The sequence below is a fragment of the Dromiciops gliroides genome, chromosome 1 (assembly GCF_019393635.1).
Source record: "Dromiciops gliroides isolate mDroGli1 chromosome 1, mDroGli1.pri, whole genome shotgun sequence".
NCBI lineage: Eukaryota > Metazoa > Chordata > Mammalia > Microbiotheria > Microbiotheriidae > Dromiciops > Dromiciops gliroides.
In genome coordinates this window covers 32,480,846-32,495,002 of record NC_057861.1, presented here as the reverse complement: position 1 = coordinate 32,495,002, position 14,157 = coordinate 32,480,846, and the positions used below count along the sequence as shown (strand labels likewise).

Here is a 14,157-nt window from a genome sequence, read left to right as displayed (position 1 = left end):
GCCAGAGTTTGGTAGGTGAGTCACAGGGGGTCTAAAGCCACTGGCCTGTTTTCCTTCTAGACTCTCAGCTGACTTAGGGCCTGAGTAGCCATCCTTGGCTGACATTGGCTTTCGGCCTGCCTTCCTTTTCCTGGGAAGGAACTTCCTCCCCCCCATCTCCCAACACTGGCTCAACCCAGGTCAGAAACAGAAGGAGGGGAAACATATGAGAGAGATGCTAGCCTTTCTCTGCATCCACCCCTGACCCCATTCTTCTTCTTCTTCTTTTTTTTTTTTTTGGCGGGGCAATGGGGGTTAAGTGACTTGCCCAGGGTCACACAGCTAGCAAGTGTCAAGTGTCTGAGGCCAGATTTTGAACTCAGGTCCTCCTGAATCCAGGGCCGGTGCTTTATCCACTGTGCCACCTAGCCGCCCCCTGACCCCATTCTTCTAAAGATATTAATACAGGAATGATAATTTCCAGTTTACAGTTACTATCCCATTTTACCCATGAAGAAACTGAGGCCCAGAAAAGGGAGGTGACTTTCCCAAGGTCACACAGTCAAAATAAGAAGCCACTGCTTTCACCAGTTAAATTTCCATTATACCATGCCAACTAACAAGTATTTATTAAATGCCTGCTGTGTGCCAGAAACTCTGGAGATGCAAAGACAAAAATGAGACATTCATTGACCCTCAAGGGGCTTACATGCTACCCGAGAGAAAACATTCACATATTGAATGTACACAAAATAAATCTGTAAATAAAAGATTGGGGAGGGGGCACTAGCAGTTGGTGGGATCAGGAAAGGCTTCATCTAACTGTAAAAGAAACTAAGGTTTGCAGCCACTCTTGTCTATGATCTGCATCATCTGGGCACCTTAGAATCAGTCAGTCAACAAGCATTGGTTAAGCATCTGTGATGTGCCAAGTACTGGGCTAAGTTGGGCAGACAGTCAGGGAACAGCCCCTCGGTCACAGAGTCTGCAGCAGCTTCTGAAGTGTCAGATGAGGGAGCGAGCGGTGGTCACTGGCCTGTCACCCCCTGCCCCTCATGGGGGCTGGGCGGGGTCAGCAAGTGCAGTAATAGTCCCCACGCTCCATGTAGCCCTACCCCCTGGGGTGGTCTGTCTCTTCCTGTTCTTCCCAGGAAGAGTGACTAGGTTGGGTCAGTGGTCAGTGGAGGAGGAGAAGGAGCTGCAAATGAGAGCTTGGTCAGGCAGCGGTGACCCCAGGGCCTTGTGCTGTGGTTTTCCCTTACTCGAATACCTTGGTGAGGCTGACCTCTCTGTCCCCAGTCTGACCCGGCAGCAGATGACTGACAGAGGGGAAAGGAAAGATCTGGGTGCCTGTCTCAGGACCTGTTGCCTCTTAGGTAGGATTGAGGGAGAGTTTGGTGCCTGAAGACAGGAGAAGACCCCCACCCTATTGTACTGCTCTGTTTTAGCCTGTTATTCCTAAGATTTGGTGGGTTCTAATCATCTAATTAACAATTACACAGTTTTATTTCCCCGCTCTTCTCAAAGAACGGTGGCTCTGGAGTTGCGATTCTGAACCCAGGATCTCTATCTCAGACAGTTATTGCCTTTGTGGCCTTGGGCAATTTTGCCAACTTCCTCGGGTCTCAGTTTCCTTAGCTGTGAAATGGGGAGGCTGGGTTAGATGGATTTTGTGGCCCCATCTGGCTCTGGGTCTAGGATCCTGTTTTTATGAGGGGTTCCTTGATCAGGACTCCTGAGAGGCCAGGCCACTGGCTCCCCCCCTCGGGTGGCCATCTGCCCAGAAGGTTTGAGGGGAGGTGGCTGCCTGTTCAAATGTTGTATGGATTGGCTATTTTCTGTTGCTATTCCTCCGGCATATGGCTCTACCGCCCTCCTCAAGCTCACTGAACAAGCTCCCTTTTCTCCATGGCAACTTAGCTCAGTGAAGGAAGAGAATCGATTCTCCCTCCCTGTTCCCCCCCCCCCCCCTTCCTTGCCAGCCTCCCTCCCTCCCTCCCTCCCTCCCTCCCTCCCTCCCCCACCGTGCCGGAACATGGCTCTCCTGTCCCAGTGACACATGCATGGTGGTGGCCTCCAGCCTCCTGCGTGGACCTCCTGGGAGAGATGACCAGCTAGGAGCTTTCTTAAGGATGTCCAATATGGGGACTGTTCCCGGAGCCCAGAAAGAGATGGGGGGGGCAGGTGGAAGAGACCCAAGCCTGCCAACACTTGTATGTGCTTTTCTCTTCTGTTTTGTTATTCTCTCTCCTTACCTTTTCTTCCTGAAAGTGTAATTTTCTTTCCTTATGAAATGTGGCCTGGCGTGGTGATGGGCCTCGTTGGGCAGGGATGGGGTTGCATGCCTCCCCTAGACCAGCTCCCGTGGAACAAGCAGCAGGGTGCTAAGGAGGGTGGCCCCCCAAAGAGTTGCTCAGGGATTTCTGGGGGGCGGGAGGGGGGAAGGTTTTGGTAAAAACCTCTTAGGAAATCGTCCAAACAGTCTTGCTTTTCAGGTACAACTTCTTGCTGGGTTTCTTTCCTAGGAAGTAGCAGCATAGACTTAGCTGGATTGTGCTTAGATGGAGGGGGTGGAGGGGGGACAGATAATTTAGATTATAGAAATGTGTGTGTGTATGTGTGCGCGCGCCATATGCCTTTAGGTAAGGTATGAAGGAAGGAACGAGAGTGATAGCTGAGCACACAGGTTTTATTGTGTGTCATTTCCCACCCCCCACCCCCCAATCTCTGTCCCCGAATCGGGAAATGAAATGCATATTTTTGTTTTCTTTCACTCAAGATTTAAGAGAAGCTGGTATCAGGAGAGCGGGTTTGTTGGCTGAGTTTCAGAAGGAGAGGTCTGCCCAGCATGTCAGTCTCTGAGAGCACCATCTGTTTGGGACGTGTTTCTTAGTGGAGTTTGATTTCTGGCTGGGTCTGATAACGCTTGCCCAGTGGGTCAAACTTTGGGCCTCTCACCCCCGCTCCCCTCCCCAAATCCCTTGGCATCCTGGGCCGGCCCACAGTGGGCTTCTGTCTGCTGTGTGCCCACTCTGGGTGGTGCACTGAGTTGTTCCTCAACCCGCCCCCCCCCACCTCCACCCCAGCCCCACCGTTTATTGTTTACATGAGAATGGAAAATAAACTGTGCCTTTGTGGAGCGGAGCAGATCCTGTGTTGATGGAAAGTGAGGCTGGGCAGCGAGCAGATTTAGCGGTCCTTTCTTAGAATCCGTGGTTTGAATGGTGTCTGAGCGTGTAAGCCCTCTGTGGTCTTTATATAGAAACCATGCCCCGGAATAGAGCTTGTCTGTTGAATCATATGGAAGCTTCCAAGTTGGCTGCAGATGTTGACAAGGCATTACTTGACAGTGACTCCTGGGATGCCGTAGCCTCAGTATTTAGGGAACAGGAAGACGAAACTCCTCTCTCCTACAGAGAGGATGGCAGGATTGGGAGCAGGGAAAGACCGGAGAGAACATTTGGTCCCACAGAGTTAGAGACTGAACCCCACATGGAGTAAGGGGCTCACCTGAGGTTACAGGCAGCTAGCCTCAGAGCAAGGACGAGAACCAAGTTCTCTGACGTCAAATCCAGGCTTCTTTCTCAAAGGAGATTGGTTTCTGCGTCAAGTAGAAGTCTACCAAGTGGGGAGTGTTTGAGGACTCAGAGTCAGAAAGACCTGGGTTCAGATCCCACCTCAGACACTTATTGGCTGTGTGACCTTGGGCATGTCACTTAACCTCTATTTGCCTCAGTTTCCTCTTCTGTAAAATGATGGGGTGGAGTGGGGTTGGACTTGATGATCTTTGAGGTCCCTTCTAGCTCTAAACCTGTGATCCTATAAATATGAATGTGGACTGAAAACTCATTGAGGGCAGAGACATCTTCTTTTTGGTCTCCCCCCCCCCTCCCCACCACACCCCTGGCACCTAACACATCATGCCTTGTACTATGAGTCAGTCAATCAATAAACCTTTAAGTGTTTAGCATTGTGCTAAGTGCTAGGGACACAAAGAAAGGCAAAAAAACATCCTCTGCCCTCATGAGGCTTACAGTCTAGTTGATTTTTTTTTTTTTAGTAGTGAGGCAGTTGGGCTTAAGTGACTTGCCCAAGGTCACACAGCTAGTAAGTGTCAAGTGTCTGAGGCCGGATTTGAACTCAAGTCCTCCTGAATCCAGGGCTGGTGCTCTATCCACTGCAACACCTAGCTGCCCCGAGGCTTACAGTCTAATGAGGGAAACAACAATAAATAAAAAGGCACACATCAACTATTAACAAAATAGAGGAGAAGGCTCCAGAAGCTAGGAAGCATGGAACATAGATTGCTGGTCTTGGAGTTAGGAAGATCTGAGTTAGTAAGTTTCTGCTTCAGAAATACACGAGCTGTGTGACTCTGGGCAAGTCACATAACCTCTCAGCCTCAATTTTCCCATCTGTAAAAATGGGACTAAGAACAGCTCCATGGGATGAAATGGGTGGTATTTGTCCAGCACTTTACAAACTTAAAGGACTGTGTAAATAACAGCTATTTTTAGAGAGGGGATGGAAAAGGGGAGGGGTCCCCCCCAAAAACTCTCCCTCCATCAAAGGTGGCATTTGAGAATAGTAAGCGCCTGTTGGCTTCAAGTATGTACAAGAATAGAATTGTACTCCTTGCCATATTAAGAAACATCAGGCTGGTGAATGGTGGATTCTCTCTTGTTTGCCTGTGTTCCCGACAGATTGCTTTAATAAGGTAACCAAAGGCCCCAGGGTAGGCCAAGCCCGGGACTTGGAGTCTCATTAGGATCTCTCATGTGGCTGTGTTTCTGGAAGTTGCCTGGGCAGGCTCCTTCCTTGTTCCCTGAGCTTCTCTATGGGTCATTGTTTAGGGGCCAGGAGATTCAGAGAGGACTGAATAATCCTCTCGGGGACTGGATTTGAAGTCAGGAGCTGGATTCAAATTCTGCCTCTGCTGAGTGACCTTAGGCAAGTCTCTCTGGAACTCAGTCAGTCAACCTTTAGGAAGCAAATTCTATGTGTCAGGCACTATGTTAAGTGCTTGGGATACAAAGAAAGGCAAAAACCCATGCCTGTTCTCGAGGAGTTCCCAGTATAATAGGAAGACAATATCCTCTGTAGAGGATAATTAGGGAATAATCAGCAGAGAAGAGGTGCTCAAATCAAGAGGGATTGGGAAAGGCTTCCTGTAGAAGCCTCAGTTTCCCCATCTGTTAAATGAGGAGGCTAGACTGGATCTTCTCCCTTGCAGGTGGGAACTTTGAGAAACTGAGGAGGGTGGAGGCTACAACATCCCCAGGTGGCTGTCCAGCCTCTGGGACAGGTAGCCACCCCTTCCTCAGGCAGCCCATGCCACTTTGGGGGCAGCTTTAGGAACTTGATCTAACTTGATCTCTGTGCTGGGTCCCATGCCAGGGTACCCCCAGGGCAAGCTGATGTCCCCATCAGGGGAAGGATACAACAGGTGGGACACAGATTCCCCTCCACAAGTATCTGCTAGAAGCTTCCTCTGTGCCAGGCCTGATGCTAAAGGCTGGGAGTACAGAAACAAACCTGAAACTGTGCCTGCCCTCAAGGAGGTTACACTCACTTGGTTCATAATGGGGAAGGTTTCCCTCTAAGCATGTGTATGGATGTGGTCACATATCAGTGTGTGCAGATTATAAATAGAAGATGATTTGGGTGGGGACGGGGTGGGGAGAAACCAGCTTCTTTCTGGCTATTCAACCCCTGGATTTTCAGAAATGTTTGTAAGCCTGGGAAACACTCTTTGCTAAGACGTGGAAAATGCCCCCAGACAGCCGCTGAAGTGTCGAGCTCTGCCTTCATCTGAATTGGCAGATTGTCACCCAAATTCCCCTGATGTCTGTTTCCTGGGGTGGGTGGGCTAGCCAAGCTAATTAAGTGTGTCTGGACTTTACAGCCACTCTGCAAAAGTCTGATAGATTTACAAGTTGGGTGATGGAGGAGGAGGCAAGAGGGTGTTTTTTTTTTTAAGCTAGTGATATTTTGCAGTGAATGGAAAATCTAATCTGACATTTGAAAGGTCAGATCCTCAAGCATAGATCTGTGCTTTGTAATCCTTCCTGTCAGTCGAATGTGAAACAAGTAGAACAGTACTTGCTTGTAGTGGGTTTTTGCTTTGGGTCAGGGGACAGGGTGGAGCACAGAAATGTAAGATTGGAGCCCAGAAAATGTCTGGTACTAGACAAGAGTAGCTGGTGTTCTTAGGACGCCTGAGGGATGGATGGATGGATGGATGGATGGATGGATGGATGGATGGATGGATGGATGGATGGATGGATGGATGGATGGATGGGTGGATGGATGGATGGATGGGTGAGTGGATGGGTGGATGGATGGATGGGTGGGTGGGTGGATGGGTGGATGGATGGGTGGGTGGGTGGATGGGTGGGTGGGTGGATGGATGGATGGATGGGTGGATGGGTGGGTGGGTGGGTGGATGGGTGGATAGTTGGGTAAATGGATGGATGGATAGATGGATGGATAGTTGAATGGTTGGGTAGATGAATGAATGGAGGTGGATGGTTTTAGCATCGCTGGTCTTACCTCTCCAAAGGAGATAAGTATCTCTTTAACAGCAAACCTTGAATGTTTTGTGTGATCCCATACCTCTGGAAGAACCTTCCCCCACTGCCACTACCACCCCCTGGCCCAGCAGGCCTTGGGAAATGTGCTTCTGTGTGGCAGGTATGCAGGTACAAGGATATAAAGAAGAAGCAAAAGACAGGCCCTGACCTGGAGGGGCTTACATTCTAAGTAGGGAGGGGCATGATTACCATGTATCCAAACTGGTGCAGAATCTTCAGGCAGAGGACCTGGGTTCAAATCTTTACTCTGGCCACTTATAAGTTGTGTGACCTTGGGCAAATGCCTTACCTCTCTTGGGCCTCAGTTTCCTTATGTGCAAAATGAGGGGATTGGTTGGAATAGCTAAACCTCCAACCCTAAGTGTGTCCTGAGGTCACTCACCCACCCCTGTGGCCCCTGGGGGTTAAATTATTTTAAACTTGGAGAAATCTTACATTCCTGAGCTCAGCTTGTCTAATCAAGCCTACCCTTTGACTTTCATCAGCTCGAGTTTATAGAACTGTTTGTTCCACTGGGCACTGCTTGTGCCTTTCTTCTGGAGGCTGGCACAGAGGGTGCCCTTTCTCTGCACCCCTTTTTTTGGGGGGGAAAGGCAATGAAGGTTAAGTGACTTGCCCAGGGTCACACAGCTAGTAAGTGTTAAGTGTCAGGTTGGATTTGAACTCAGGTCCTCCTGACTCCAGGGCTGGTGCTCTATCCACTGCACCACCTAGCTGCCCCTTGCACCCCCTTTTTTATCTTATGATAATAGGAACATAGGTTGAGAGCAGCTAGGCTAAGCCCATGATTTTACAGAGGACGAAAGGAATTGCTCAGGATCACGCAGACAAGTTGCCAAGTTAGGATTCGAACTCAGTTCCTCTGAGAACAAATTCAGTCCTCTTTTCCTTTCAGTGCTTTCTCCCTTGCCTATGATCTCAGGACTTATGAATAGCCCTCAGGCAAGCTTCCAAGACCAGAGAGACAAATGACTCTCACTAGAGCCTGGTTCATCCAGTGCAGCCATTTTATCTGTAATAATGGCTCCCAAGGTCTATGTAGTCCTTTCCAAAAATTGTCTCATCTGATCCTCGCAACAATCCTGGGGTGCCATTATTAGCCCTGTTTTTCAGATGAGGAAACTGAGGTAGGCAACATTTAAGTGACTTACAGAGATCATACAGCTGGTAAATGTCTAAGATCATATTTGAACTCAGCTTGACTCTAGGGCCAATGCTCTAGGGCCTGTGCTCTATCCACTGCATCATCCCCTTCTCTCCACTCACCACCCAAGTTCACCTGAGTTTAGGCCTTCATCACCTCTCACCTGGACTGTTCTCCCATCCTCCCAGCATCCCCTTTCTCCAATCCATCTTTCCCACAGTGGCCACCTTGATATTCTTAAAGCACAGGTTCAGAACTCGCGACTTCCTTGCTCAAGAAGCTTCAATGGCTCCCTACTACCACTAGGTCCCGCTTAGCATTAAGGTGCCTGGCTTTTCAGGTTGTCTGTTATACACGCTCTGCATTCCAGCCAATTGTTTCTCATACATGATGCAGGATGTCTTGCCTTCCTGTCTTTGCATACTTGACACACTCTCCATCTTCACCTCTGCCTCTTCTAAGGCCTAGTTCCCATACGCCCCATTCTCCTCCTCAGTAAACTTCAGTGGCTCCCTATTGCTTCCAGGATCAAACACATATTACTGTAAAGCATTCGAAGCCCTTCATAACTTGCCCCCTCCTTCCTCTCCAGTTTTCTTACACCTTACTCCCTGACACACTCTCTTGAATCCAGAGACACCGGCTTCGTGGCTGGTCTACGTAGAGGACTCTCTATCTCTCAGCTCCTTACACGCTCTCTGGCTGTCCCCCGTGTCTGGAACCCTCTCCCTCCTCTGCTCCAATGACTGACCTCCCTGGCTTCCTTGAAGCCTCGCTAAAATCCCACCTTCTGTAGGAAGCCTCCTTCCCCAGCCCCTCTTCATCCCAATGCTGGCCCTGTGTCAATTACTTGCTAGCTTTGTATGTATTTGTTTGCATGTTGTCTTTCCCCAGGAGACTGTGAGCTCCCTAAAAACAGGGCTGTCTTTGGCCTCTTTTTGTGTCCCCAGCACTGAGCCCAGTGCCTGGCATGCAGTAGGCGCTTAATAAATGGCTACTAAGTCCTCTTGGAGGCCTGTCTGGGTCCCTGCAGTTGTTAATGCTCTTGCTCACCTTGTGTTTACTCTGCATATATTCTTGTATTTATTTTTCTTGGTACCTGGCGCTTCTGCCAACAGACTTTAAGTTCCTTAAAGGCAAGAATTATTCCCCTTCTGTCTTTGTGTCCCCTGTGCCTCCCCGGCTGGCACAGTACCTGGCACCTAATTGAGGTGTTGAGGAATGTTTGTGGAATGGAGGTGACGTCGTTGTCCGTAGACTTTCAAGTGCTGTGGGAAAGTCTCTTTTTTTCCCCACTCATATGAACAACAACAACCCAGGTCCTGCTTTCGGGGGAACCTGGAGTCAAGTATACAAATCACTGACTCCAGGTGACACAATGGGAGAAGCACCGGCTTTGGGATCCAAGGACCGAGGTTCAGATCCTGCTTCTTTCACTTGTTACGAGTGTGACCCTAGGTAGATCCCTTCCCCTCTCTGGGCCTCAGTTTCCCCATTTGTAAATGAGAGGGTTGCAGTAGATGGCCCCTGACAGCCTTTTCAGGACTTAAGTGCAAAGCTTCCTGAGCTAGTCCTCATTCCATGAAAACCTGTTAGTTTGCTTCAGGCTTGGTTTTTCAGAAGATTCATTTTATTTTCTATTCTGGAAAAGACAAGAGCTAAAAAAGAAAATAAAATGGCAAATGTGTGCATGTGTATGTGTGCATGTCCATCCAGTGTCCTGTGGGCCACAGTGATAGGCAAATGGTTACCTGGAAATTCTGGGTCTCCTCAGTCTCCCTGCTCAATCCCGAGCCCCAAGACAGGGGTCTTCAACACATTATCACATCAGGAGGGTCTGTCACGGCCTCAGTGGGCAGGCCCAGTGTAGAGGAGGGAAAGAGGGGCTAAAAAGGAATGGGGGGAACAGAAAAGAGGAGAGTCAAGTAAAAGGGAACTAGGGAATGTTTCCCCTGGAGAAGGCTGGGCTGGATTGCTGTGTTCAGCTATTTGAAGGATTAGTCTTACGGGAGAGAGAGGGCTTAGACTTCTCCTGCTTATTCACCGATGACAGAACCAGGAATGATGGGGGGAAGTTGCTAAGAGGTAAATTTGGGCTTGATGTCAAGAAAACTTGCTAACAAAAGGAACATATCGCAGGGTGGAACGGGGCTGCCTGGCCAGGGGAGGGGAACTGCCCCTGCAAAGGCTAGATGACACATTCCAGGTATGTTGGGAAGGGATCCTTATTCAAGTTTCCCTGGATGACCTCTGGGATCATTGATTTAGAGGCAGAAGGAACCTTAGAGGTCATCTAGTCCAATCCCTTCATTTTGGGGGGGGGGGGATGGTGGGGGTGGGGGTGGGGCAATGGGGGTTAAGTGACTTGCCCAGGCTCACACAGCTAGTATCAAGTGTCTGAGGCTGGATTTGAACTCAGGTCCTCCTGAATCCAGGGCCGGTGCTTTATCCATTGCACCACCTAGCTGCCCCCCCCATCACTTCATTTTACAGATGATGAAACTGAGGCACGGAGAGGCAAGGTGACTTGCTTGAGATCCCACAGGTGGAGGAGTCAGGATCTGAGCCCACACTCTCTGATTCTGAGGTGTGTCACCCTATCTTTCTCTCTTTTTACTCAGAAATTATTTTATCTTAAGGAGAGAAAGAGAAAGAGGCACATGGGGTATGCATGGAGGCCAAGGCTGCCCCCTACTCTGGGGTGTCAGTGATATGCTTGGACACTATTTCAGGTCTGTGAACAGGAGCTGGTCCTAACCACAGCAAGGGGGTGGGGTGAAGGGGGGCGATTATTTAGTAAGCACCGTTTTTGACGATGATCTCGTTTGATTGAAAGAGGAATCGACAGGTTCGGGTGCCTTGTTATCTAGCATGTTGGGGGGGGGGCACCATTCCCAGTTTCTGGACCTGAGAAGTACTGTCTTATCATCCCTCTTCAGAGAGGTATTTCAAGCCCAGAAGCCCCCGCTCTCAGCAAACAGCTAGTCCAGGTTGTCTGCCAACAGCTGGGAGAGTCCACATCGCACCTGTTGTTATTTCTGGTCCCTTGTTCAGATTCTCCTCATAAGTTGTTGACAGGGAGAGCTACCACTCGTCAGTGTTGCTTGGCGAGTGTGTGGGTGTTCTCTTGACCACCATCTCCCACCCCCAGGGCTCCCTGGACAATGCCACGTCACTCCGGCTAGGGTCATGTGGAGTAAATGACTTCAAACTGGACCGTTCTGTTCTTTCCCCCAAATGAAGCCATCAAAAGCATTTATGATCCAGCCGGGAAAATGAGACAGGCACAGAAAGAAAGTGTGATAGCAGGTGGAATGTGATCTCAGTTAATCAGTAAGCTTTTATTAAAGACTTACTAGATAAAAATGAAGGGAGGAAAAAAACCACCCCTCACCCTCAGGAAACTTCCATTCTATCAGAAGAGGCAATATGCCCACCTACAAATATGTAAGAAATATGAGGTCACTGGGGGCCGGGGAACAACTGGCTACTAGAGAAACGAAGGGAATTTGGAAAGGGTTTATTTTATGTAAGAGGAGCTGTTTGAGGTGAGCTTTGAGTAAAACCAGGGATTTTAAGAGACTGGAGTGAATAGGAATAAAAAAATGTAAGAAAGTACGCCCATTCCTCCTTCTGCTCTATATCCTAGATGCTGGGGATACAGAGATGAAAATGAAAACTGTCCCTACTTTCTAAATCACTATTTTGTTTGTTTGGTTTTTTTGCGGGGGAATGGGGGTTAAGTGACTTGCCCAGGGTCACACAGCTAGTAAGTGTCAAGTGTCTGAAGCTGGATTTGAACTCAGGTACTCCTGAATCCAGGACTGGTTCTTTATCTACTGCGCCACCTAGCCACCCCCTAACTGTCCCTACTTTCAATGCATTTATAGTCCAGGGACATCTGGGTGGCACAGTTGTTTGAGCCCCGAACTTGGAGCCAAGAAACCCTGAATTAAAATCCCATCTCAGGCTTCAGACACTTGCTACTTACTAGCTGTGTGACCTTAACCCTCATTGCGCCACAAAACAAAAACAAAGCACATGTTTATCTATAGGTAAGCAAGAAGCCTATACAAAACACATATAAAATAATTTTTTGGAGAGAGGATTAGAACGTAAGCTCTTTGAGGACAAGGACTGGCTCAGTTTTTTCTTTGTAGCATCAGTGCTGGGTTCATAGTAAGTATACTTCATAAATGCTCGTTGAATTAGATTGAAAGAAGAGATGGAGACAGATCTCTGGGAAAATTTGAGGGGAAAGAAAATGTTTTCAATGGAGGGCTGCTGGGACAGTTTTCTAGACGAAGGTGGGTGGGGGTTTTGAGTTTGGGCCTTGAAGGCAGCAAAGGATTTCTTTTAGTAGGCATAAATAAGGAAAGGACATCCCAGCCCTCCCATGTGTGTGTGTGTGTGGGGGGAAGGTGGAGTATGATTGAGAACAGCCCCTCCTGGGAGAAAGGCTTTTGCAAAGCGCTCAGAGCCAACTAAATGCCAGGCAAATGCCCGAGGGCTAGCAAGCGTCACTGGCACTTTGTTGGTTCTAGTCCTGCCCAGAATGCCCTGTTCCTGACCACACTCCCAAAGCCAACATCTCCCCTTGCTCCCATAATGTCCACCTGTGGTCATGTGTTTATGGGAATTACATGTGTGTTGGTACTCTCTCCTCTATTAGCTTGTTAAAGGTCTGGACCCTGGGATCCCTGGAAGTTTTAACAAGCACCCCAATGTTCTTGGCAGAAACCCTGGGTGGCTCAACAAATACTTGTTCCCTGGCCGATTGTGTGCATGAAGATGAGGTTGTCTGTGAGGGAGGAAGGTTAGAGAATGCCAGGACATGGGGGGAAATGGGTTGGGCTGCAGCCCAGGTATTGGACCAAGGCCCTCTTCACCCAGGGTAAAACCTGGAGACCCCAAAGTCCCTCCTTGCTTGGCAACCTGGGTTTAAGTTCTAGCTCTGACCCTTGCTAACTATGGGCAGGTCATTTATCCTTTCCAAGACTCATTGTCCTCATCTCTAAAATAAGTGGGTGTGCACATGAGGTTCGCTGGGGTCCCTTCCAGTTCTAAAATCCCATGATGCTCTCACTGGTGCACGTGCTGGTCGTAGGGGACTCACTTTGTAATCTGTAAAGCTCTGGGTGAACGTGGGCTGTCTTTACTCCTGCAAGAAAGAAGGCAGAAAGGGGGCGGCTAGGTGGCGCAGTGGATAAAGCACCGGCCCTGGATTCAGGAGGACCTGAGTTCAAATCTGGCCTCAGACACTTGACACTTACTAGCTGTGTGACCCTGGGCAAGTCACTTAACCCCCACTGCCCAGGAAAAAAAAAAAAGAAAGAAAGAAGGCAGAAAAGACCACTGATTTATGCAAAGATGTGGGATGCTTTGGGGAGCCACCAACTGGATGCCATCTAGCCCTGAAATCCCTTTTCTCTCCTTCGTCTCATGCCTCTCCCCATTCTCTGTCCTTTCTACCCTTCTCTCTTTCCTTCCTTCCTTCCCCTCCCCTTTCTCTCTCCCTCATCTCCCTTCTCCTCTCTTTTGTTCTTCCCCATTCTCTCCCTCTCCTTCTCTTTCTCTCCCTCTTTCCCTGTCTCCCTTTCTTCCTCTCCCCTGCCCCTTTGCTCTCTCCCATAGTTCTTGGGTGGATTCACAAGATTGTAGTTCCAATCTTGACTCTCATTTGCTATCCCTTCCTGCTCCAATTCTGCCATCTGAACAGCACCCCTCTTTCCTCCCCCCCCACCCCGCTTTAAATCAACTATCAGGAGTAAATCATTAATCTGTGTGTCAGAAAAGAAACTGTTGACATTTGTCCTACTGTAAACCCAGCTCCTGTAAGAGATGACCCCAGGGAACCTCTCTCTGAGGCTCACATCTTGTTGGGGTGGGGGGGGGGTAGAGGAAACTCAGTCTGCCATTCCTGAAAAACAAATGATAAAAAACCATCCCCTCATTTTTCCTCAAGTGATTGGTGAAACCCCACCGGCCAGGATGAAAGATGGGTAAGTGGCTCTGTTGGAAGGTATGGGAAGGCTAGATTGTAAGCACCTTGAAGGCAGGCATTGATTTTGCCTCTTTCTGTATCCCCAAGTACCCTGGGGAAGGGGGCTCGGCCTAACACACAGTAGGCATTTAATAAATGTTTGTTGGATTGAATTGGAGTTTGTTTTTTGTTTTTTGTTTTTGGTGAGGCAATTGGGGTTAAGTGACTTGCCTAAGGTCACACAGCTAGTAAGTGTCAAGTGTCTGAGGTCGGATTTGAACTCAGGTCCTCCTGACTCCAGGGCCGGTGCTTGGAGTTGGGTTTTAAAGGATGGTTTGGGATTAGCCAGGTAAAGAGGGAGTAGGAGGACAATCCAGGCATGGGGTATCGTGTGACTACACACACAGAGGTGGTCGAGTCCTGGTACTTTGAGGGAGCAGAGTTAGCCAGTTCTGCTG

The 14,157-nt window shown here is 49.0% G+C and overlaps 1 protein-coding gene across 6 annotated transcripts in view; it reads left to right on the top strand.

Moving 5' to 3' along the window:
• The window catches only part of PITPNM2 (phosphatidylinositol transfer protein membrane associated 2), a 284,066-nt gene that overhangs the window by 108,613 nt on the left and 161,296 nt on the right, over window positions 1-14,157 (top strand). The window contains exon 1 of one of the 6 annotated variants that reach the window (XM_043978370.1): window positions 2,006-2,192. The exons of the other annotated variants lie outside the window; for them this stretch is intronic. The gene's annotated coding sequence lies outside the window, so the exon portion shown is untranslated. Of the gene's footprint in view, window positions 1-2,005; window positions 2,193-14,157 lie in introns of those variants that run through there. 6 annotated transcript variants of the gene reach the window in all.